The 26211-nt window shown below is 40.5% G+C and overlaps 1 long non-coding RNA gene across 1 annotated transcript in view; it reads left to right on the forward strand.

Annotated features, from left to right (window-relative positions):
* The window catches only part of LOC141585187 (uncharacterized), a 200447-nt gene that overhangs the window by 128236 nt on the left and 46000 nt on the right, over window positions 1-26211 (forward strand). The window lies entirely within an intron of this gene.

The raw sequence follows: 26211 nt of genomic DNA on the forward strand, positions 1-26211 counted from the left end.
TTCTTTTTGGAAGTGATTCTGCCCACAAACAGAGTATGAACCCAGCTGCCCTCTGCCATTCTGGAAGTTTAGTGGGAAAGGATCAGGCCCTTCTCCCGTTGGAAGCTCCTGGGCAGGGAAGACTAAGAAAGTCTTAATTCTGCCTTCAGAGTTTATGCCTACCTGTGTGCATACGTAAGTCACATTCTAACCTCAGCTTTATCGGAGCTTATCTTGTTTTAGCTTCATTGGCTTACTCCTTTACTCCATTTTTCTTATGTTTCAGTTGCAATAAAGCCTGAATAGGAAAGAGGATTACTACTTACTGAGCCTCCTCAACGCCTCATCATCTTACAAAAGCAATGTTTATATTTTGAACATTAACAACTATGGAATCGATGTCTTACATTTTATTTACTCTGCCTGATTGTTCCAAACCAATTTTTTGCTGAACTAGAACCACTGTATATGATTTTCTAGTCAACATATCTATGTTTTATTCTTTCTTGATACTGTGTTTGCATGCTAACATATTTTCTGTAGTTCTGATTTTTAAAAATCTATAGCGAACTTTTAAATTATATGTGCTTTCTATACCCCACTCAAATATTTTTGTGGTAGGCCAAGTTTAAATAATATGGTACTTCCATGATGTATTGACAGGCCTGAGAGATTGGCAGCTGGATATAGAAAACGAAGGAGAGAAGTTTATTAAAAGTGATTGAAAGTCTTATGTAAGTGACTATAAGAAGATGGTATCACAGTGAGATGGTGAGACAGATGGCAGGTGGTGGGGCTCTAGCGAGGAGCTCAGGAAAATGAAAAAATGAAACAAGGTGCTAAAGAATAGAGAGAGAGAGAGAGAGAGAGAGAGAGAGAGAGAGAAGGAATAGCCATATGTAACTTTGGAGGAATTTCTATAGTTGATGTAAGAAAAAAGGGAAACCAGAAAATAAAATGAAAAAGAATCAGACAAAAGGGGAAGAAAAACAGGATAAAGTAATATCCCTGAAACGGTAGAAGATGCAGGTAGTAATATACAAATGTCACAAGTTTTGAAAACTGCAAAAGAAAGTTTCAGGAGAATAATGACTCCAAGTCTTTTTTTTTTGTTTTAAAACAATTTTTACTCTAAATTCTGGGATACATGTGCAGAACATGCAGGTTTGTTACAAGGTATACATGTGCCATGGTGGTTTGCTGCACCTATCAACCCGTCATCTAGGTTTTAAGCCCTGCATGCATTAAGTATTTGTCCTAATGCTCTCCCTCCCCTTGCTCCACCCCCCACGACAGGCCCCAGTGTGTATATTTCCATGTGTTCTCAGGATGTTACATGTGTTTAACTGCGTTTGATGGTCCATGTATTCAACTCCCACTTAGGAGTGAGAACATGCAGTGTTTGGTTTTCTGTTCTGTTCTTTTTCATGGCTGCATAGTATTCCATGGTGAATCCACATTTTCCTTCTTCTGCAGGGTGGGAGGCACCCAAGGTCCTGCAGTTTTCTTGGTGGGGGCTCTAAGTCATCAAAACCTGGGTATTCATACTGATGTGACTTCATTTGTACTTGCAGATTAGGTGGGGTGTGGGAACCTTTCAGGTGGGCTAGTCTTAAGTTGCCCTTAAATACAGTTGCACTGCCCTAACATCACATTGGTAGATCTCCAAGGTGGACTATTTTTGGTAAACTTGAATAATTTTTAATTTTCTTTGTAGAGATAAGGTCTCACTATGTTGCCCAGGCTGCTCTTGAACTCCTGGCCTCCAGTGGTTCTCCCTCCTTGGCCTCCCAAAGTGCTGGGATTACAGGCATGTGGCAATGTGCCCGGCTGGTAAGTCTTTACAGATACCAAATCCAGTAGATTCTGTGCTGTGGAGTTAAGTCATTTGGAAAGAAAGAGAATGTAGCCTCAGTCACAAAACTGTTGACCAATGTTTCATCACTCTGCTCCTTATGGCTTTGAAAGTTTGTGAAATTGGCTGTAAGTCCTTCAGAGCCAAAGCCTGCAGGTTGCAAAATCACTGGAATCCTTCAGAACTTTAGATCGTGGCCACATTGTAACAGGAGGAGGAAGAAGAGAAAAGGAAAACAGAGCAAACTGGGATCCTGGAGGCAAGCAGGTGGCGCGAGCCATTCACACTGGTGTAGCAGAGAGGGCACTGATTTCTACCTGGGCTCTTGACAGCTGAGTGGCCTTGCTTAAGTTCCCTGGCATCTCTGGGCCTGATTCATGTGGGCCTCCCGTGCTCCTGTGCGCACTCCACTGGAGACTACGGTCCAGCCCATCCAGAGGACCAGATCCAAGCCCGAAGCGCCCCCATCCCCTTCCCAGAGCGGCATACTGCCGACTCTTAAGTCTTTTACTAGGCAACATGTTATTTGAAGCATTTATCTTTCAATAATTTTCTGATTCCAGAAATTTTTATACGACTCTCATTATAATACCATGTAACTTGTGCTTTGCATGTGATAAGGACTTGATTGATGAATCTTGGTAGCTGCTATGTTGTGTAGGGTTGTATTCCCAAAGATATTCCCCTAAATTGTAAGGCTGACTGTGAGTGCACAGTATGTGGGTGCACATACACAGCTGGGAGTGTGTGAGCAGGGAGGATATAGTCAAGCCGGCCTCTCTTCCTCTTTACTAAATAAGAAGCAATTAATTCTGTGGTATACACATTCATGCTAGGAGCTCTGACATTCCCGGGCCTATTGTTCAGTTTGTTTAGAGAACATTTCTTTGATTTTAGGCTGGGGAAAAATGCTCCGGCTGTCAGTCACTTTGCCCATGTGGGTGTATAGGTGGGTGGGTGGGGGTGGGCTGACTGTGCAGCTGCTCTGCAGATAGGCCTCTGATTGATCACCTGATTTCTGCCCCTATCCCACTCTGATTCTGAGTTTGGAGTTTTGCTTGAGCTGTGCTGGAAAGAATGGCTTCCCCCTCCCCTGCAGCCTTCTTCTCTGCTTGTTCTTGACTGCAGTGCAGCCTGCCCCACTCCCCACTTTCCATCTGCACAATTCCACCTGCTTTCTATTTTCTAGAAATCATTCAAATCCTCAGTCTGCTAAATGATCACTCCTTCCTCTTGGGTTGGTATGAATTTATTCTCTTCTTTGTTTTAAACAATTGTCATTTCAATTAAATCTTTGGAGGGAGGGGTTGTAAATGTATGTGTTCAATCTACCATCTTAAACTGCAAGGCAGTTCTTAACTTAAATTGCCAGGACCTACACTTGTCACTGTTTTCCTAGTAGACTTTTGAAATATTTTTATTTCTCCAATTGCATTTATGGTAAATAAATGATGATGATAAATACATAGATTTTCGCTTTAAATGTTTGTTATTAAAAGCCAAGCAAAGTTTCTTATCAGCATGAAGTAACTATGATATCAAACTGAATTGACACAATTCCAGAAAAAGACAAGAAATTTGATGTGTTTATTTTCTAACATGGGCATTGTGCCCGAAGATATATGATTGATGTCAAGAGCTGATTCAGATTCTCCACATATTTATCAAACAGTAGTTATGTTTTATGCATGCTGCTAGACTCTGGCTATATTGGTGGGCAAAATAGATGTCTGCCCTCATGGCATTTATAGATTAGTGGAGAGAAAGGCATTAAAGACATCCAAGTATAAATTAAGTTGTGATAAGCCCTTTAAAGGAAAAGTGTAGGTTACTATGAGGAAGAATAATAGGCGGAGCCCAGTTGAGTTTGGAGGATCACGAAAAATCATTATTTAGGGAAGTGATGTTTAAGCAGAAACCTAAGGGTTTAGCTAGACAGAATAGCAGCAGGGGTGTTGGAGGTAATGCCATAGTAGCTCAGATGCCCAGTGTGGTAGGATTGGACCAAGAATGGCAAAGGAGTGGCTGGAGAGATAGGTGGAGACCAGATTCAAAATCATGCGGGGTCTTGGATTATAACCTAAGAGCTTTCAAAAGCTTTTACTGTTGGCATTTACTTTATCTGGTTTGTACTTTAAAATATTTTCTGTTTTCAGCTTTGTGAAGAACAAATTGGTAGGTGTTACTACTGCAGTAGTACAGATAGATGAGAGACGATGGTAGCATGGCTAGAAACTGGCAGTGGATTCTGAAGGAGGTGAGTGAATTTGAGATGTATGTTATACGCTGAATTAACAAGACAGTAATGGTTGTGGTAGGTTTAGGAAGGGGAATTGTCACAGATAACTTCTAGATTTCTGATTCTGGCAGCTGGTGAGATTGAGGTGCCATTTACTGAGATGAAGAATATAGAATGAGTTTTGGGCAGTAAAATTAAGAGTTCAGCTTCTAATTTTTACGTGTGAGGAAGACAGATCCAAGTGGAAATGTCAAGTAGTCAGTTGGATGTGTGGATTTGGATCTGAGAAAAGAGATCTTGGCTAGAGATGTAAATTTGCAGATTGTCACCACATATGTGTTATGTAATGCCACAGGCATTACATACCTGGAGAAAGATAATATACCAAGGAGAAAGATGAGAAAGAGAGGCGGGCCCAGGACAAGCTCTGAGGTATCCCCAAACTAAGGCTGAACAAATAAGAAGAACCTGGTCTGAGAATTTGTAAAGATTTAGAGAGGTAGGAGTCAATTTTCCAAGAGACTAATACTCTCTTAGTATTAAAATAAATAAATAAATAAAAATAAATGATAACCTCCTTAAAATACTCCTGAGGGGTCTTCTGAGTTTAAGGATCCACATTTTCCTTTAAAAGTGTAGGGCAGGGGGAAAATTGCATTCTGATACCAGAAGGAGAATTTCTGGGATTAGCTGGGCAGATGATAGTCAGTCTTGGGGATTGTATGCCATTGGTTGATAGAGGAGCAAGCAGAAGACATATGTTCCAAGGATCTGACTTACCCAGTATTTTTTCTCTCTTAAACATCTTTGCATCATCATTTCAACAACAATTATGTTAACATATTACTTGACAAATTGTTGTGAAGGCAACAGCATTGGAAAATCTCTCAAAGAGAATAATTTCTCCTCCTGTTCCTGTCCAGATAGGATGCTCCAGACCAAGGACATCAGCTTGAAAACAATAGGAGTAGTTAATTCAAGTCGCTTTTTGGGGAAAACAAAGCATTTTGAACTCAATTTTTCTGCCTGATTATCTATATTATGCAAATGACTCAGATAAGAACTCAGGTCTTTGATCATGTGGAACTGAACTTTAATCGAAAATGGAATATCAACTTATGCTGAGTCCTTCTCCTCCTGCCAGCTTAACATGCTTAGGAAGATGAGATCACAATGTATTGTGACCATTTTTCTACACACAGTTTTTCAGATCAGCTTTTTGACCAAAGATTACATTTCTAAGTGTTTTGAAGTTGTGCAACTATGAGAGAAAATATTAGGTTGAACCACAAAAATTTGTTTTGTAAAAAATGATCAAACGTAGGCAATTTCATGCAAGTTAACCTAATACTTGATGACTGATTTATTCTAGAAATGGCTTATTTTTGTTGTTGTTCAAATAGTCTCCCTTAGGGACTGTGAGCTGTGGCAAATTAACTTGCACTAAATTTAATTTTGTAGTACTGAACGTATTATTGTGAATTTTTATCTTCCTACGTACTTCGTTAAATGGCTCCAGACAGCTCTGTGAAAAGAACTTAATCCAGAGTATAGTGAAAAGTTTTCAAATTTTACTTGCCCTCCTTTAGTTCTTTTCTTATACCTAGAATTTAAGTGAATGAGATTTAACAGAAACCCTTCTTGTGCCTCAGAGCTGCTTTCCATTACGCTTTTGAGGAGTGGGAGAAGCAGCTTGGAAAGATTCCCTTGGCTGTTTTGAAGGATAGTAGCTATCCTTTTATTACCTGTCTCAGACCAGATGATCTTTTGTGATTTTCTGAGGCATCTCACAAAAGAGCCAATTTCCAGTGCTTAATGGTGGCCTACTATAGGGTCTTTCATTCTTGGACAGAATCAGCTGTCATATAGTTTATTTTTAAACTTAACTGATGCTGGAATTGTTGTTATGGCTGTCAGGTTAGTAATCTTTTTTATTATGAATAGATTCAATATTCATTAAATTAGACAGGTCTTTCTCTTTGTAGGTACACACAGATGAAAGAAATGATTTGGAGTTTTATTATTGGTGTGAGTAAGTAAGTGGTATTCTAATTCACAGAGTTTGACTCATTTTTACTTGTGTGACCTGTTTTAAATCTGAAAGACTATCATTGGAAAATAAATGAATAATTAAGTTAGTAAGGCCTATTAGTTCTTTGCTCTTGTATATAGGCAAACATTAGAAAAAACATAGAGTCCTTGGATGGCTTTACAATATATGGATTCTAAAATAAAGTACATGGTTGCATTTTCTTAAGTTAATAGGTGTGGTATCTTTTAGAAGTTTGGGAAAGCATAGAAAAGAATAAAGACAATCAACACCGCCATAATTTTGCCAACAAGAAATAAAACCTACTTATGTTTTTGTGTGTTTTGTTTTCATATATGCAACAAAATGTGACCATTTAGAGTGTCCCCATTTTTTTCTTTGCTTTGCTACTAGTGAAAGATGGCACACAAATATTTCTTCTTATCTTCTGGAAGGGGTTGAGAATGAAATTTTCCTTGCTCTCAAGAAAAGGAAAGTTATTTAAATAAATTGCTAAAGTTATAGGTCGTGGATTTAATGGATGTCAGCGTTTATTATAAAAGAGTAAGAGAAGGGTAATTTTTAGGGAGGCATGGAGTGCCACGGAAGGAAGCCAGGTGAGAGTAGGACGGGCTGGGGAGTGTGTGGTGTGGAGTAAGGGAGGCGGAGTGAGGAAGAGTCGCCGAAGAGTGTCTGGTAAGATGAGCGGTAACTTGAGAAAAGTTTGTCCAAGAAAGGAAAGGGCTTGATTCCCGGGAAGTACCAGATGAGTGGACTGGACAGAGATTATTCAACATGGCAAGTCATGTATTAGAACTGAGTCTCTGCTCACTGATGGCTCAGCCTCCCTTAGTCTCCCACAGCTCACAGCAAGGTTGCGATCTCTTGCTTTTTCCAGTGGGACCAGAGAGAGGCCTGCATTCTGTTTGCATTTGGCATATGACTCATTGACTGGCCCCCAAAAGTGATCTTGTCTATGCCGTAAGTTTACCTGGTCCCTGTTTGAGTGTCCCATGTGGAAATCCTGCCAACAATGTTCTCAGAATCCTTGTTAGTTTGATTTTTCCTAGAAATAAACCGTGAGACAAAGAATTGTAAGGGGATCATTCGTTTGGGGACAATCCTAGGATACTCTGCTGAGGAGATAGGAAGGTGAAGCAGAGGAGAGATGACAGCCAATAAAGGGATCGCAATCAAACAAGTTCCTACGCGTAACTAGAACCCACTGAGAAACACTGGGACACTGCAGAACATGTGCCTCAGAGTTACTCCCCTGACATGGAAAGGAGCTGTGCTATTTAGGCCCCCATTCTTTTCAGTCATTGGTTGAATCCTGCATCTAGAGGACATTCCTTCTCAGCCACTTCTGACCTGCCATGTGGATGGGCAGAGGCTCTGGCCCCCAGAGAGTGCCATTGCACAGTTGAAAGTCAGCTTTGCGCACTACAATGGTTAAGAGTGAGTGTATGAGTGGAGCACTGACAGCATCTACTACAGTCTGCCCCTTGCATGGCTCAGTTCCACTCATGCCCCGTGGCAAGTTCATTCCATTCTGCCATTGATACTTCAAAGTGGTGGCCAGTCACGAATTCTGAAAAAAACCAAAACCAAAAAAAACCCCCTCACACATATATAGGTATGTATAAATACATATACATTCTTTGCAACAGGCACCCTATAAATCCCCCAAGTTCCAGACATGATTTCCCCTACCTTTATTACACATAAGAAATTCTATCTCCAGGGCAGGGCACAGTGGCTCACACCTGTAATCCCAGCACTTTGGGAGGCCAAGGTGGGCAAACATGGAGAAACTGACCAACATGGAGAAACTCTGTCTCTACTAAGAAAATATAAAATTAGCTGGGCGTTGGTGATGCATGCCTGTAATCCCAGCTACTCAGGAGGCTGAGGCAGGAGAATCGCTTGAACCCAAGAGGTGGAAGTTGCAGTGAGCTGAGATCAAACCATTGCACTCCAACCTTGGCAACCAGAGTGAAATTCCGTCTGAACAAAAAAAAATTCTGTCTCCCTATTGGGTCAGTTACTCTTGCTGAAATAATAACTATTTTTGCCTCCTGGCATATTAGCATGAAGAATAAAAATGACTGGGAGTGAGTTATAACTTTACTCTTGGTGGACTCGTCTGTCTCTTACAGTATTTCCACTGATCTAGGAACTAGGATTTCTAGTGCAGCTGGTCTGAAATTTGCAGAAACATGAAGCATAAACTCTTCAAATAACTTACTGCGATTAATGGAGAAGGGGATATTTATACTCTCATTCCTTGGTGGTAAGAGCCACCTCAATTCTAGCTATTAAGAAGCAATTATAGTTATTGGTTCCAGGTACATATTGCACCCCAACCTCACAGAGCAACACCCCCTAACTAACATCTGAGCTCTGCCGTTAAGATGTTGTTCAAACATTCTATGAGCTTCTGGCATGCAGTAGATGGTAAGACCAGTGGATCCCTGGCCATGCACTCATTGCCACACATCTTTCACCGTAAAGTGCCTACGAAGTGTTTAGACAGGATCTTATTATAATACATAGAGACTTTGAGAGCTCCTCAATAGTGGTGTTGCCTGAGGCTGGGAAAGCAAATCTATTCCTGGAATATTTATCAAATTCAGAAGACAAATTGCTTGCTCTTCCAAAATAGAAGAAATCTGATGTGATGAAGCAATTGGTTGGTGTTAGTCCATTTGCATTGCCACAAAGAAATACTGAGGCTGAGTCATCTATAAAGAAAAGAGGTTTAATTGAGTCATGGTGCTTCAGGCTGTACCAGAAGCCTGGCAGTAGCATTTGCTCCTGGTGAGGCCTCAGGAAGCATGGCACAAGACAAAGGTAGACCAGCGTATCACATGGCAAAAGTGGGAGCAGATGCTGGTGCCCTGCTTCCTGTATAGCTGGCAGAACTGTGAATCAAGTCAACCTATTTTCTTTATACATTACCCAGTCTCAGGTACTTCTTTATGGCAAAACAAATAACAGAAAATTGGATTGGTACCAGGAGTGGGGTCTGGAGAATGGTGGCCCTCTTCTCATAACTCCACAAGGTGGTGCCACAGTGGGAGCTTTGTGTGAGGCCTCCAATCTTGTTTTTCCCCTCAGTACTGTCCTAGTAGAGTTTCTCTGTGAGGGCTATGCCCCTGTGGCAGGCCTCTGCCTTCAGGCTTTCTAAAACATCCTCTGAAATGTAGGTGGAAGCTGCCAAGCTTCCTCTCCTCCTGCTCTTGGACATCAGACTCCAGTCTGTCAGCCTTTGGACAGTGAGACTTGCATCAGAGGCCTTCTGGGGGCTCTTGGGCCTTTGACCTCAGACTGTGGGCTGCACTGTTGGTATCCCGGTTTTGAGGTTTTTTGGGACTTGGACTGAGCCACTATTAGCTTCTCTCTTTCATCAGCTTGCAGACAAGCTTTTGTGGGACTTTGCCTTGTAATCATGTGAGTCAATTTTCCCAAATAAACTTACTTTTAAATATACACTTATCTTATTGGTTCTGTCTCTCTGGAGAACCTTAATACAGTTAGTCTTCCCAAAAGATGGTAGTAAGTTTTAGCATTAATTTCTGCCATGTACAGGTCAAACATTCATCAGTGATAGTAGGCAGATTAGCCTCCCTGGGATACAGCCCAGGCTGCTGGGTACATGTAGAGCCTCCATCCCTGCTACATGGTTTCTGTATTCATGGGCCCATTCCATATGCACTGAGGGTGTCTTGATGACAGATGCTGGCTGATCTCTGCTGGGTAAGTTATTCTATACACCTGGTTGTTTAGAGCCTCTTTTAAGATGAATGCTTTCCTATGGGCATTCTTTGCACACCACATCTGCCTGCACATGTTTTGATTATTCTTGCAGTCTACCCTCATCCTCCTTCCCCAGACCTCTATGCGTCCAATCTTGCTTCTTTAGCTAATCAGCTGAGCCACTGGCTAATGCCCTGATAATCCAAGTATATCCAACCTTAGGTCAGTGTCTTTCTATACCTAGGTAATAACTGGGTATACTGTTATCCCTGGGGAGATTTTCCATTAACATTGTCTTTTAAGATTACCCCTGAGTAGGGTCATAGTGCAGCAGCTATCCTTTTCTGCTAAAACGAACAGCTATTTCATTCATGAACCAAGCCCAGGATTTTCTTTCTTTACCAGCTGTTCTTGGGGAACCCTCCATGAAGCAGTTACACATGTCTGTACAGCGAACCTTCATAGCAGAGGTCTGAGCTACCTCTTCAAGCAACTTGATTATCACTTCTGGATTAGTCTCCCCCAATCTGGAGTGTACCATTTCCTTTGTATGGTGAGCTGCTAATATGCCCACAGGAACTTGCGATTTGGAGAGTTAGACAATACATAGCTCATGATAGGCATCTTGGGTTATGAGCTATTTGATACCCATGGTTAGGTAATCTCTATTAGAACCCACAAACATGCTAGAAGCTACTTTTTGAAGAGCAAATAGTTCTCTCTTGTGAAGTTCTTCTACCTGTCTCCAGAATCCACGATGTTAGCATTGTGAATCTTTAAAGAACTTTCCAGGGAACCTATCATAAAATACAGCTCTATGAGATCTGCCAGGTAATATGTTCTATGTGGTAAGTCTGCTAGTACCGCTCTGAACCTGTTGCAGAGTCTTCTTTTGCCCTGGATTTCACTTGAGAATGGCAGTTTTCCAAGTCTTCTGATAAACACATTGGAGTCATATTCCTAAGTATGGTTTGTACCATTTCCAAAATCCAAAGGAACTTAACAAATGCTGGGCTTTCCCTTAATAATGGTAGTGAAAGTGCAAAAATTGTCTTTCATCTTGGGCGTGTGTGTGTGTGGGGAAATGTCTTAGCAGGCCTAACATTCTTTGGCTGTGTCCCCACCCAAATCTCATCTTGAATTATACTCCCGTAATTTGCATGTGTTATGTGAGGGACTCGGTGGGAGATAATTTGAATCATGCTGGCAGTTTCCCTTGTACTGTTCTCATGGTAGTGAATAAGTCTCACGAGATCTAATGAGTTTATCAGGGATTTTCACTTTTGCATCTTCCTTGTTTTTCTCTTGCTGCCACCATGTAAGAAGTGCCTTTCACCTCCTGCCATGATTCTGAGGCCTTCCCAGCCATGTGAAACTGTAAGTCCAATTAAACCTCTTTTTCTTCCCAGTCTTGGGTATGTCTTTATCAGGAGCATGAAAATGAACTAGTACAATGCCCCAGACTTCTAAACCCCTGAAATACTTGCCAGTATGCCAGGCTACTGAATCTGCCTTCTAATTCCCCTGTCCTATCAGTGTATCCCTAGGACTCACCACTTCCTTCTCCCCCTGTTCTTTTAACATGATATCAGCAACACAGTGGATTAGCATGACGTTCTATAAAATGCTCAGATAATCAACGTCCTTTTGCTCTATATTAGTACAGGGAGCAGGGAAGTTAACAGAGTCCTGGGGTAAGGCCATGAATGTGTGCTGCTGTCTAACCCAAGTGAACATAAACTGCTCCTGGCCGAAAACTGAGAAGAGCTTTTGCAAATGAATAGCTGTGTGCTATATTCCAGAGACTGTTAATTTCTTAATATGGTATCTTAATTATAGATACCACATCCCGCACAGCTGCCATTTACTTAAGTTTACTGAAATCCACTATCATTTCCTGTGACCCATATGGGTTTTGTAGGGACTAGATCGGTAAAGTAAAGAGGAATTTATTGGGGACCAGCCATTTTGCATTCTTTAAGAAATTGAGGATGATACTAAACTACCATTCCTCCCAGGAAGTAGTATTACTTTGACTTACAGTGTTGTATGGGGAAGGGGTATATTAGAAGCATAAAGCTTACCTTTCCTACTATTATGACTCTTATTTCATGGGTTAGAGAACAAAGGTGAGGATAAATGCTAAATGCATTTATCCTAATTATGCACTCAACGATTCAGAAAATGACCACAAGAGGCTTCATGGCCTGTAGGAAGGTCACGGTCCCGACCTCTATTTGCTATCTTGCCTCTGTAGACTCTCCTTCTAACAGTGGGTCTGTAATGGTGCTTTGAATCTCCTAATAGTGTCGGCAAAAACCCTGTAGCCAATAGCCCTTACATAGTCTGGGCATTGTCTTTATTCTACCAGATATCCATAGGTCTTCTTGGAGAAGAACTGGGGAAACTGTTACTCTTTATACTTGCAATAATGTCACAGTATCCTTCCTCAAGGGAGTTGAGAATTTTCTTCCATCAGTGGACTTTGGGTCTGAGAATCAACTCAGGTCTAGAAACTATCTCACTCAAAGGAACACCCTGATCTTTTAGCCATTGCCACAGGTCGTTGTGAGTTGGAGTTCTCTGATGCCATTTTAGCCTTGTTGCTGTTATAGTTATTGTATCTATCTTGCCTCTGATGATTAAATATTGCCATCTGGCTGTTACAATTCCAGATCCTATCAGGCCCATTAATACCAGGGAGCCCGGGTGCATAGCATCATTATTACCATCAATTCTAGCATACAGAGAAGAGCCAGCACTGCACTTTTCAATAATTCCCATGTACCTGTCACTGGTTCACTCATTATTTGTTTAGTGAACGAAGTGTCCCCTGACTTCCTGAGGTACATAAAGGTAAACCACAGCTGGCTAGTTCTCTGATGTTATATAATGCGTCCATTCTAGCATGTTCACCTTCTGAGCCTTGACTCTTTCCCTAATCTTCTGCCAAGGTAGTTCTGGTATCACATCCCATTTATTGAACTACCTTTTTCCCCTAGCTTCAAGGAATTATTCTAGCAAGAGTTGGGACCGATTCCAGGTGTCTTTGCCAGGATGCTCAATTCTGAACCACAGGAGAGTACCCTTATATTAAAAAATTTCTTTATCCAACATTATATTCCACCTCCTTTGCTTCAGTACCTTCAAGATTTGTTCCCAGGCATGTTCTACTAGTTTCTTCCATTATTTAGTAGGCAGGTCCTGCATAGCAGGCAGGTTTTGATAGATAATTATTATTCCCCTGAGAGCAGGAACACTCATCTGATCATGCTAAGACTTTACCCTAGTTATTGGCCTGGAAGCAATCAGGGGAAGTGGGGGCAAATCTTGAGGCAAGAATTATCTGCGCTGGGTGAAGCATCTGTTACAGATGAAGATTTTGCTCAATCTGTAGACAAGAGAGGGCAGGGGAATTGGATGACTTCTGCTGGCCTAGAGGGTTTAGGGGGAGCTGGGGACCCATATTTCAAGAGCATTTAACCATGTGTCCACATCCCAGTTTTCCGAATCCCATTCCTTCTCTATCTGAGGACTTTCCTAGACTTGCAGGGATTCTGAATTCAGAATTTTATTATAATTGCTAATCTCCCTTTCAGGATCTGGGCTTACTGTTCAGCAGTTGACCTTTTAGCTGCAGGATTCGACTCTCTAAATGTTATTATAGAGGCATTCCTTTCAGTTTTCTCATTGTGTTCTGATTGGATAACCTGAGTGAGCTGCCATGTGTTCCCTTTAGTGTGTCATTGGCATTTAACGACACCAACTAATCAACGGATCTCACAGTCCTTATAATATCTCCCAAACGTGACTGGTATTGCATAAATTGGTGCATTCCCTTTCACCTTAGTCCGACCCCGATATATAATAGTTGAGGGTCTTTGTAATTATGATGCTACAGCTAACCACAAGCTACCACTCCCAAGAATGTCTAATTCCAGAATCTATTAGAAGATCTGCTTCCTAGAACCATTTCTGCTACCAACTGCCTCAGTAGGGGTTTCCACAGAAACTCTCAGTATGGGTTTCTACCCCAAGACAGACTTGGTGCAACTAGTTCTTGGGATTTTAGGCAACCCCAATAAAGGCTGAGTTATCAAGACAGCTTTGTGGGTAACTGTGGTTTAATTCTTGGGGGATACAAGGAGTAGGTACAGAATATGTGTCTCAGAGTTACCTTACTGAAGGAGCGAGAAAGTTAGCATATTTATATGACAATGCTGGTAAGTCATTGTTTGAAGACTGGTAGCCATGGAAGGTTTTACCTGCTGGGCAGTGCTAGCCTGCTGTAGGTGCAGGCAGAGCAGGCTCTGGAGGTCAGAGAAAGTCCTAAGGTATTTGGTAGTTAAGCAAGGTACCCTGCAGTTGTAAGTCCTGCTGAGACACGGTAGGGCATTGATAGTGTCTGCTTCAGGATCCAGAAACTCAGCAGAGGGCCCCAGGTGCCTCCCTGGGCTTGAGGGTCACGTATACTCTGGAGATACCTGAACTCAACATGTTTGAGAACCCCAAGCTGTGGTATGGCTCGATTGTATTACATATACATGTCCCATGTACAGTTTTGTAACTTTTCTTCTCACTTAACACTATATAGTAAGTATGATTGTATATTAAATAGTATTAATTTTTTTAGGTTATTAGAAGTTTTATCTTCAGGCCATGCATAGTGGCTCACATATGTAATCTCAGCACTTTGGGAGGCTGAGGTGGAAGGATCACTTGAGGTCAGGAGTTTGATACCAGCCTGGGCAACATAGGAACATCTTATCTTTACAAAAACAAACCAAAAAAGAAGTTTCATAAATTTTACATTCAAATTAGAGGGCAAGTTATACTCCTATAGTGACAATTTTAGAAATTAAAAAGTGTTAAAAACGTTGACACTTTAATGGCTGTGGGTAGATACAGCTTTGAACCTACAAACTTACAGTGTGCAAAAAATGTAAAATAAAAACTGAAGTCCCCTTGAAATACATATGTAACTTCATATCAAGGTGCGTTACTTCACCACGCCGCTATGTTCTCAGCTTGCTCTCCTGCTGCTAACGGAGATGCCATCTGTGTGAGAGGTCCTGATGGACAAATTGCTTCCTATCACAGGTCTCCATTGCCTGTATGAGTAGTACTTAGGAAGTAATTGCTTGGGGGATCTCAAAGCACTCAGCCCTAATGAATTCTTCTGGCGTCTTCTGAAGTAGTCACAGGATTTGTGACTGTGACGCACCAAAAAATTGGCTTAAAATGTAGGAAGTAAAAAGGTATGATTAGGGTAGGATCGAGAAATGCAGGAGTTTTGTGATCCTGAACACAATGTACCAGACGACATATTCACTGGTGTGCATACCTGGGAGTTTCTCATTCCTGGCTGTGGATAGGGTGGGGTGGGATTGCCAGGTAGCTATGGGCAAGGCTGGGGGAGGGGATTGTAGTATAAGTAGTTCACAGCATACACCACATGGTGGAACTCTTAAAAACGTAGGCTATAAACCAAATGAACTTGCCTCAGAAGGGGCGAGCATAAAGTAACGATTTATTTTAGAAATACGTGTTTTACAGGCTCAGAGACTATTCTCTGTTCCTGGTTCCTGCATGATGTTTCAAGCAGGTTTCAGAGATTTTAGCTACTTTTAAAGAAATCAATAATCTCCTTGTTTTAGCCTTAAAATCTCATTTTGAGGGTGGCGGGGGAGGTGGGTGTGGGGATGGTTCATGGGTACAAAAATGCTGTTAGAATGAATAAGATCCAGTATTTGGTAGGTGACAGGGTGACTACAGTCAGTAATAACTTACTGTACATTTAAAATGAACTAAAAGTATAATTCGAATGTTTGTAACACAGGAAATGGATAAATGCATGAGGTGAGGGATACCTCATTTACTCTGATGTGATTATTACACATTATGTATCAAAATACCTTATGTGCCCCCATCAATATATACACCTACTATATACCCATAGAAAAAAAAATCTCAGTTTGGTCTAATCATGTAATTCCTGTCTAGGCTTGTGCTGGGTGAAATCTCCCTGTGTATTTCAACTTGATACTTCAGAGCTCAGTTCTACTTTAGGCTTGGAAGCTTGCAGTGGGAGGAGTGACGGTGGCCAGCTTCTTGCTCCTGGTGATGAACGTCCTTCCCCATGGAAAGCGGCTGTCCTTGACCTCTCCAGGGCTGGCCCAGCCAGAGAACAGATCAGGAGGAAACGGTCAATTCTATGTGGCTTGTGCAGCTACAATCAGGGCTTGTTTCCCTTTGGATTTTGTTTCTGTGCTATTGCTGGCTCTTCCTCTCTTCCAGCTGTAACTCTCTTCCTGCAGCTCCTGGGATGTGAGTATGCCTGGAAATAGTGGGCTCCCCACCCCCCGCCAGTGGATTCTGGTGTGAGCAATGTAAAGAGCCTTTCTACTGTTGAAACCTTTGTCCTTCCAGGCGTTCAGAAGCAAATCCTTTACAAATGACTACAGGTCTGTTCCCTTCAACAGCAGAGTCAACATATCGTCTTCTGAAAAAACGACTCCCTTCCTACATAAATAGTGGAGTTGCTCAATCCTGATGTAGTACCTTCTCTCCAAACTGCTGTTTTTTCTTTCAGTTTTTCCTTATAGGAATGCCTTGCCAGTTTTTATTTTTCTAAGTTGAACTATTGGATATCTACCCAAAGGAAAAGAAAAAAACATATCAAAAAGATACTTGCATTCATGTTTTTACAGCAGCACTATTCACAATAGCAAAGATACGGAATCAACCTAAGTGTCCATCCACAGATGAGTGGATAAAGGAAATGTGATATATAAAATATTACTCAGCCATTAGAAGAAATGAAATCATGTTTTTTTGCAGCATCATAGATGGAAGCAGAGGCCATTATCTTAAGTGAAATAACTCAAAAACGGAAAGTCAAATATCGCACGTTCTCGCATATAAGTGGGAGCTAAATAATGTGTACACAAGGATGCACCTGTGGAATAATAAACAATAGAGACTCCAAAAGAGGAGAGCATGGGAGGAGGGTAAGGGATGAGAAATTACTGAATGGGCACAATATTCATTATTTGGGTGATGGTTACACTAAAAGCCCAGACTTCACTACTATGCAATATATCCACGTGAGAGAACTGCCCTTGTACCCCTTACATTTATACAAATAAAAACATAAGCATACTTTCTTTAAAAAAAAAAGGTGGGGGGACATGCCACACTTTTCTAGTGTCCCCACAAAATTTAAGATACCAGGGATTTACCCTGCTCCTCACATCCAAGGGAAGGAGAAGGGCGATACCAAGATAGGCCAGCAGTTCTCTCTAAAGAAAGCATTTGCTCTCAACTCTTGAGGTAGGCGATGGCTAACGCCGACAGAGCTGGTTTGATGCTGTCTTGGTATGCTCTGCCTTGGTGCTCAAGAACCCCACTTTAGGTTTTTGGTGGTACGTGGCTCTTATATTGTTCCTCATCTTTGGGAAACTCGGCCGCAACTGAGAGGTGTCTAATTTTACCACCCCATTTCCTGTGCTCTGGCATCAGGAGCATGCAGGTTTAAATGCAAGCTCTCCTGCTGGTGTCTGAGCAACCTCAGGCAAATAACTTCAGCTCTTGCAGTCTGTTCTTCTGTCAAAGGGGAAAAACACCTCTCAGGTGTGGATTTGTTGTGAAGCTGCTTAGTGCATATAATAGTGGAAATGCTCCATATGTGATGTGCAGCATATGAAAGTGAGGAAAATGATGGTGGTGGTGGTGGTGGTGGTGATGTTCTTTTAGGTTCCTGAGCATATTTTCATCTCCACCTACTGAGAGTCATTGATCAGGTTTCTTGCCTGCAATAATTCCCCAGCTCCTCACTTTTAGTGGCAGAGCAGAGGGATGCCAGACATTGGCAAGGTGGCACTCCTAAGCATCCTCATCCCTCAGTAGAATCCTGGGGAGAGGTGAAGAGCAATTAAGAGCTGGCCATAGTCTGCTACTCATTCCTCTAGTTCAGGCGTCCCCAAACGTTTTACACAGGGGGCCAGTTCACTGTCCCTCAGACCGCTGGAGGGCGGCCACATACTGTGCTCCTCTCACTGACCACCAATGAAAGAGGTGCCCCTTCCTGAAGTGCGGCGGGGGGCCGGATAAATGGCCTCAGGGGGCCGCATGCGGCCCGCGGGCCGTAGTTTGGGGACGCCTGCTCTAGTTATTCCTGCCGTAAGTCCATTGGAACCGAAATGTTGAAAGAATTAACTCTACTGTCTCATCTCCCAGGTCATCTAGTTTTCTTTACAGCCTCCTTTACCCGCCAGGAAGGGGCTTCAAGGAAACCTTGGCTGATGGCAAGGTGCCAGGCAGTCTCTGCTTGCAGGGAAATTGGATGTGACAGCTATAACTTACTGTCCTTGCAGTTACCCTGCATATGCCAGAGAAAAGAGCTTTGTAAATAAGTGTGAGGGAGCTGATAGCAAAAATCTGAGACTGCACTGCAGTGCTTCTAACACCATTATAGGGCACTGATTTAGTATTGGCTTGCAGCAATGAATGAAGGCTACTTCGAGTACTGAATTACCATGTCCCCAGGGCATTCTTTGGCATTCAACCTAGGCAGCTAACCAAGTCCTCCATGCTTCATTTATAGGATCTGACACTATCACACACTCCAGCAGTGTAGTTGCAGGCTCTAGTAAACTCCTAAATTAAAAGTCAACCCAGTCAAGGAGATTTTGATGTCCAGGGATTTGTATGCAGCTCCCATTAGGATTAGTGCCCAAGTAACTTCTGACTTCCTGAAATAAATGCAGATCCTTCTAGCTTAGCTTCACATTTTTGTACAGAAATTTTTAAAGCTGAGATGAGATTTCCATGTAGGTCAATCACTGTAAGAATGCTTCATTTTCTGTGCGGGAGGCATATTGCATATGTAAGGCACTAGTCTGCAGAATGCATAAAAATACTACACTGAAAATATTCTTTTTGGTTTTGTGCTTTGTACTCCATATTCTGAGTCCAGCTTAACACATAGCCATTGAGGAAAAGGAAGAAGGGGAATGTGTTAATGAAGCAGTAATGAACAGAATGGCGGTACCAGACAGGGACGTTTTCCCCCCCAGCCTTTTAGTTCATAGATGTTTAGGTTGTGATCAGAGGCCACCATTTAATTGGAGTGTATTTTGATGGTACAAGTTGCATGATGCCAACCTGTTGGCAAGGTGTTTTTAATAATGTGCTCTTCTGAGCAGTGCAACCAACTAACGTTTTTATTGGTTCGTTTTTTCATCCTCGTCCGTGACATGCAATTTAGAGCTGAGTATTGTCCCAGTTACTCAGCGGTGATGTGTAATCAATGCGCCCAGCAGCCTCTCAGTCATGTATGAGAAAACTGCATCCAGAGTCTTTGATCTCACAAAGTTCGGCCAGCCAGCAATTTACAGACATGGTAAGAAGAAAAGAAAATAATAACAGAAATAGAAGTAGGCCTTCTGAAAAAACAGCAAACCCCAATTTTCATTTTTTGTGGGTTATTTCCATATGCCAGATCCTTTGCTTATACTATGCTGCACTTACAAAAGGTAAATGGTTTGAAAAGTGACTTAGCAAAAGTTCTATTGTTTAAAATTTGATCTGTAGGAGAAGCAAGTCATTTCTTTTTGCTCTTCTCTGTTACTATGAATTATGGTATATGATGAGAAAAAATTCCAGTTGTTTCTAACATAATCACAAAGGAAGTATTTTTAGGAGAAATGGGCATAGTGCTGAAGAAAACCCCCCACACGATGTTTAATACTGAACCAGGAAACCTTAGAACTGGAAAGAATCTTAGAGAATATCTATGGAAAACTTCTCATCTTCATTCCCATTCTGCCACAGCCGAGACCCGGAGATGTAGTGGCTGTCTCAGTTCACAGTGCAAAGCAGTAGAGCACTATCTGACACCTACAGGTTTCTGATTCATGTTATCTAAGGACAGAAAAGAATACATACCTGTATTAATTTGCTTATACACAGGACTGTGATAAGCCAAGCCAGGCTAAAAATATTTTGCAGGACAGGAAACAGGGTGGAATGAAGAGGGACACATTTGTTTTGAAGTACTTGTGCAGAACTAAATAAGACAGCTAAGAAAACCTTGAAAAAGAGGGGCCATGGTGGTGTCAAGGGAAGACAAAGAAGAATTAACCCCAGAAGATGTTAAAATATATTATAAGCCTTTAATAAATAAAATATGTAGCACTGCTTCACAGACATATAAAGCAATGGAATACGCTAGATCCAGATACATAGAAATTTAGTATATGATACAGGAATCTTAAATAAGTAGGGAAAAAGTAGCCTTATTATAAATGATGTTGGAACAGTTGGTCAGCAATCTGAAAAATAATAAAGAAAGATGAATGCCTTTAGAACCTTAGTGTGGAGAAGGGCTTTCTAACTGTGATGCAAAATCTGGAGGTGTAAAAGGAAAGATTGATAAATCCAAATATGTAAAAATAAAGACTTTTTTAATGGGGGGGGTCTTTTGAGAGAGTTAAAAGACAAAAAATTGAGGAAAATATTACTATTCCATTTCACAGATAAAAGATTAGTTTCTTGAATATGTAAGAACTCCTGTATGGTATAAAAAGACCAATTAAATAGAAAACTCATCAAAAGATGTGAATAGGGATTGTGAAATAAAGGAAATAAAATAATATAAACATTAAAACGTCTATGCAGTGAGATGCCAATTACATATCCCTGAAACAGTTTTGTAATTTACTGAATTGATACATATTCCAAAGTTCATTAACACATTTGTGTTGAGGAGGCTGTGAGAAAACAAGCATTCTCCAAACCAATACTTTATTCCACTGATCCTGGGAAATTTAGGAAGATCTCTCACAATCACAAATGCAAATGCCTTGTGCCCCTTTGAGTCATTCCACCTGTGTGTTCTTCTAAGCATACTCTTACTCAAAGTAAGTAATGATTTTTTATACATGAAGCATCATATATAACATGTTTTTATCTGTCTTTATCTGTCATCTATCTCTATTATCTATCTTCTATCAATCATCTGTCTGTCATCTATTTATCTAATCTATCACCTCTATCTAATCTATCATCTCTATCATTTATCTCTGTCTGTCTGTCTGTCTGTCTGTCTATCTAATGTTTTTAAAGGATTTCACTTGTGGGTAATAGCAAAAGTGTTGAAATAAGCCAAATGTCCACCAATAGGTGACGGGTTAAATAAATCATGGTATGAGTATGAAATAGACCTGAGAAAAAAGCATGAAGAAGCTGTTTATATACTAAAATGAAAAACTCTTAAGAGTCAGGAAAAAAAAAAAAAAAAAAAAAAAAAAAGCAGAGTGCAGATCATTGTACATAGTAGGCTTTTTTTTCTGTTTTGTAAATTGGGGGGGGGGCAAGAATACATACCTGTATTAATTTGCTTATACACAGAGAATCTCTGGAATTACTCACAAGGAAGTAATTCTAGTGGTTACCTATGATTGGTGGTGGTGAATTAGGAGCTGGGAGAATGGGGAAGAGAGTAGAAAGAAATCTTTTCACTGTATTCCTATATAAAGAACATAGGAATATATCACCTTTTCAAATAAATATAATAAAGAGAAAATACTAGAATGAAAAATGAACACCATTGACTATGTGTATCACTCACAGTTCCTACAGAGAAATAGCACTGTAAGAAGTATATAAAGAGTTTTATTGCCACAACATTGGCTTATGTGACTGTAGGGTCTGGCTAGGCAGGTCCAAAGTCTGTAGAGCTGGCTGTCAGGAAGGGCTGGCTGGAAAATCTGTGGCAAGAGCTTATGTTGCAGATTTTTTTCTTCCTCAGGGAAACCTCAATTCTGCTCTTAAAGCCTTTCAACTGATTAGATCAGGCCCACCCAGATTATGGACGATAATCTCTTTTACTTGAAGTCAACTGATTATAGATTGAACTGTATCTACAAAATAACTTCACAGTGATATCTAGATTAGTGTTTGATTGAATAAGTGGGAACTGAAGCCCAGCCAATTTGACGCATAAAACTGACCATCTCCCCTTTCCTCTGAAATCCAGTTTGTTATTAGAGAAATGGCAAGGTTTGGGAATAAAGGCAACATATATTGAATGTGACAGAAAAGCAAATCACTTCCCAGATTTTCTGAAGTATTTCTCGGGTCCAAAATGTTTTATTGACTCTGAGATGACATCGATGGTAAGACACGCCATTACTTTTTGTGCTACTAATAAAAAAAGAATCTACTAGTTAAACAGACATGCTGTTGATTTTAAAACATATACTCATTTCAGTAATATTTCAGTGGCCAATATGTGTATTAGCCGAGGCTCTCCAGAGAAACACAGCCGATATGCTGAACACTGGCATACTGGCTCTACTGGGTCTTCCCACTTCTTCCTATTAGATACATAGGAGAGTTTTGTTGTTGTTTTTTTGTTTTTTTAATATTGGGCAATGACAATTTTATTTAATTAAACAAATTACAAATTTACAACTTTAAGTTCAGGGGTACATGTGCATGGTGCGCAGGTTAGTTACATAGGTACATGTGTGCCATGGTAGTTTGTGGTACAGATCATCCCATCACCCAGGTATTAAGCTCAGCATCCATTAGACATTATTCCTGATCCTCTCCCTTCTCCCACCCGCTACCCTCTGACAGGCCCTAGTGTGTGTTGTTCCCCTACATGTGTCCAAGTATTCTCATCATTGAGCTCCCACCTGTAAGTGAGAACATGTGGTATTTGGTTTGCTGTTCCTGTGTTAGTTTGCTGAAGATAATGGCTTCCAGCACCATCCATTTCCCTGCAAAGAACATGATCTCATTCTTTTTTATGGCTGCATAGAAGTCTATGGTAGATATGTACCGCATTTTCTTTATCCAGTCTATCAATGATGGGCATGTAGGTTGATTCCATGTCTTTGCTATTGTGAATAATGCTGCAGTTAACATACATGTACATGTTTCTTTATAGTAGAACAATTTATATTCATCTGGCTATATACCCAGTAATGGGTTTGCTGGGTTGAATGGTATTCCTGACTCTAGGTCACCAAGGAATCACTACACTGTCTTCCACAATGACTGGACTAATTTATACTCCCACCAACAGTGTAAAAACATTCCTTTTCTCCACAACCTCTCCAGCATCTGTTGTTTCTTGACTTTTTAATAACAGCCATTTTGACTGGTGTGAGATGGTATCTCATTGTAGTTTTGATGTGCATTTCTCTAATAATCAGTGATGCTGAGCTTTTTTTAGTGTTTGTTGGCCACATGTATGTCTTCTTCTGAGAAGTGTCTGTTCATGTCCTTTGCCTACTTTTTAATTTTTGTTTTCTTGTAAATTTAAGTTCCTTAGAGATGCTGGGTATTAGAACTTTGTCGGATGCATAGCTTGCAAAAATTTTTCTTCTATTCTGCAGGTTGTCTGATTACTCTGTTGATAGTTTCTTTTGCTGTAGAGAAACTCTGTGGTTTAATTAGATCCCATTTGTCAATTTTTGCCTTTGTTGCAATTGTCTTTGCAGTCTTTGTCATGAAATCTTTGCCCATGCCTATGCCCTGAATGGTTGCCTACATTTTATCCCAGGGTTTTTATAGCTTTGGGTTTTCCGTTTATGTCTTTAATCCATTGTGAGTTGATTTTTGTATATGGTGTAAGGAAGGAGTCCAGTTCCAATTTCTGTATATGGCTAGCCAGTGGGAGAGATTTTTTTAAGGGAATTGGCTCACATGATTATGGAGGCTGAGAAATCTCACAATCTGCCATTTGCAAACTGGAGGCTCAGGAAAGCCAGTGGTATAGTTCCAATTCATGCTTGAAGGCCTGAGAAATAGAACAGCCTAAGATGTAAGTTGTGGCCTGAATCTGAAGGCCCAAGAACCAGGGGCACTGATGTCTGAGGGCAAAAGAAGATGGATGCCCCAGCTTAAACAGCAAGAGCAAATTCACCTTTCTTCCACCTTTTGGTTTTATTGCGTTCTCAGTGGATCCACACTAATGAAGGCAGTGTTCTTGAATAATGCAAATGCTAATGATTTCTGGAAACACCTCAGACACACGTAGAAATAATGTTTTTCTAGCTAGCTGGGCATTACTTTGCCCCATTTGATGGACACAGAAAATTAATTATCACAGTATGTGCATCTCAGAATTGACTAAAATACTCTATTTTATGTTCTTATTAGACCATGTACAGCTAGACCAATGTGTCAGACCTGTATGTTTGAATTTTGATTCAGAAAATATAAACATATGACATGTAACACATGTTTTTGAATTGTCTGCCCCACAGTCTGGCTCAAGAGCTGAACATTAGCTGTGTCTAGAGTCCATACAAGTGTCACCAAAGAATCCCAATGAAAGATACATTTCTAATCTTCCAGCCAAACACTGGATGTGGTAGGCTTTCTGAATGGAGAGTAGAGGTTGAGAGGAGAGTCAGTTCTGATGACTTTGTGACCTTCCTCCATCTCCCAACCCCAAGCGGGCAGGATTACAACAGGAGTCTGTGGCATTGTTTGTCATGCAGGGAATAATTCTAGCTGATCACTGGCATACTGGCTTTTCCTGCTTCTTCCTCTTTGATACCGAGAGGAGTGCAGGGAGAGGCCAACTTGATATATTTCACATGCTGAGCCCAAATACTAAAAGATTACTTTCATATCATGATAACCACAGGAATATATAAATTTCATTCAATAGTTTTTGAAGTGTACTAGCTCCTAATTTAGTTTAACTTTAGGACATAAGGGTGACAAAGCCACCTTGCTGTCCAATTTAGAGTTACAGAAAAAGAAAAGTTGGGTGCCACGATTTTAGATGGTGAGAGAAGAAAATGACATCTGGAACCCATATGAGTCATCATAGTGCGTTACAGTGACCTACAAGCTGCAATGGAGTGGGTAGCTGGCCCTTCCATTTGCTAGGGCCAAATTTTCAATTGCTTTTTATGAATTGGAGCTCTTACATATAGCCAATGTTTGAACATCATCTCATTGAGCGTAGGCAACTGTTGGTAGGAAACTGGTTCTGATTCCTAGCTTCAAAGAGGCCAAAAGGGTGTATCAGAACATGCTTTGTTCAACATAACTCACTAATCTTGCTATACCTACTTTACTATATTTTATGGAGTCCACCAAAAAAATCTTATTTTTCACACAATGGCTTAACAAAGTAAAATGTAGTGCAGTCTGCCTTTTTAAATGCCCAAGTCAGAAATACGAAGCTTAAAAACTATCAATGACTTTTATTCAAACAGATAGTAAAAATATTAGACTTAGAAGGTACTTATGTTGTTTAAATAGATGACATTATTAACTCTGTGCTTTGAAATTTGCCTCTTGATTGACTTTTTTTTTTTCCTGAAAAATCATAAACCATTTTAGTCTGAATTCTTTTCTAACTTATCAACCATTGGAGGTACTATTGTAGATATAATGTCAAAAGAAGAAAACAAAATCCTTTAAAAATCTCAAAAAAGTGCACCCCAAAGAGTGAGTGCTTTTGAGAATTGCTGTTAATACCCATTGTGCTGAAAATCTACTTGAAACGTGCAGGTATATACAATAGCCCCACAGTGGCCCAAGGAATCCTTTTGTGTCTAACATGCAAGTCATCTGAATGTGTAAAGAAAAGTATTGTCCTCAAAAATACATTTTATATTAAAGGTATTTGGAAAAAAGAAAATAGCTACAGGTTCAGTTTCTTGTTTATAAAGAGGTCAAAGTGATTTAGATGAGAGCCTAGGAATTGCTGAACTTTGATACTTCTTTGTATTATTATTTTACAAAATCCTCCCATTATGCCTCTGATTCTATTATAAATCTTATTTTCACCCTATCTTCAAATATGCTTCTGAAATTTGCACAACCCAGTATATACATTTAATATAGGCTCTGTAATTTCGGTCAGTCACTAAAAAGGAACAGTGCTTATTCAGTTAAAAAAACATTTACTGAGCATCTTCTATGTCTAAGACATTGACTCTGAGCTGTGGAAAATGCAAAGATACGTAAGGCATAGTTCCCATTGTTGTGAAGCTTACAGAAGACAGGAGAGAAGACTGTAAAACAATTACAGAATGTACTGAAAGTCAGTCATACAAATGATTGCAGTGGGATGTAATCCTTCCTTATGAATTCAGCTCCATCTTCTTTTGAAAGCTGGCCACAAACCTTTTCTCCTCTCACACTGTGAATGTAATGCTCATTGTTCTGGGCCCCTCCATTTGCAGAATCTGGATTCTAAGTCATATACTGGGCTTATTTCTACCAGTTTCCAGCAGTGCTTTGAGAACAAATGAATGACCTTCTAGTTACATGAATGTGTTAGAAGAGATCTCTTTATCTTCCCTCTTCAGC

Source organism: Saimiri boliviensis, chromosome 7, assembly GCF_048565385.1.
Source record: "Saimiri boliviensis isolate mSaiBol1 chromosome 7, mSaiBol1.pri, whole genome shotgun sequence".
In the NCBI taxonomy this organism is placed as follows: Eukaryota; Metazoa; Chordata; class Mammalia; order Primates; family Cebidae; genus Saimiri; species Saimiri boliviensis.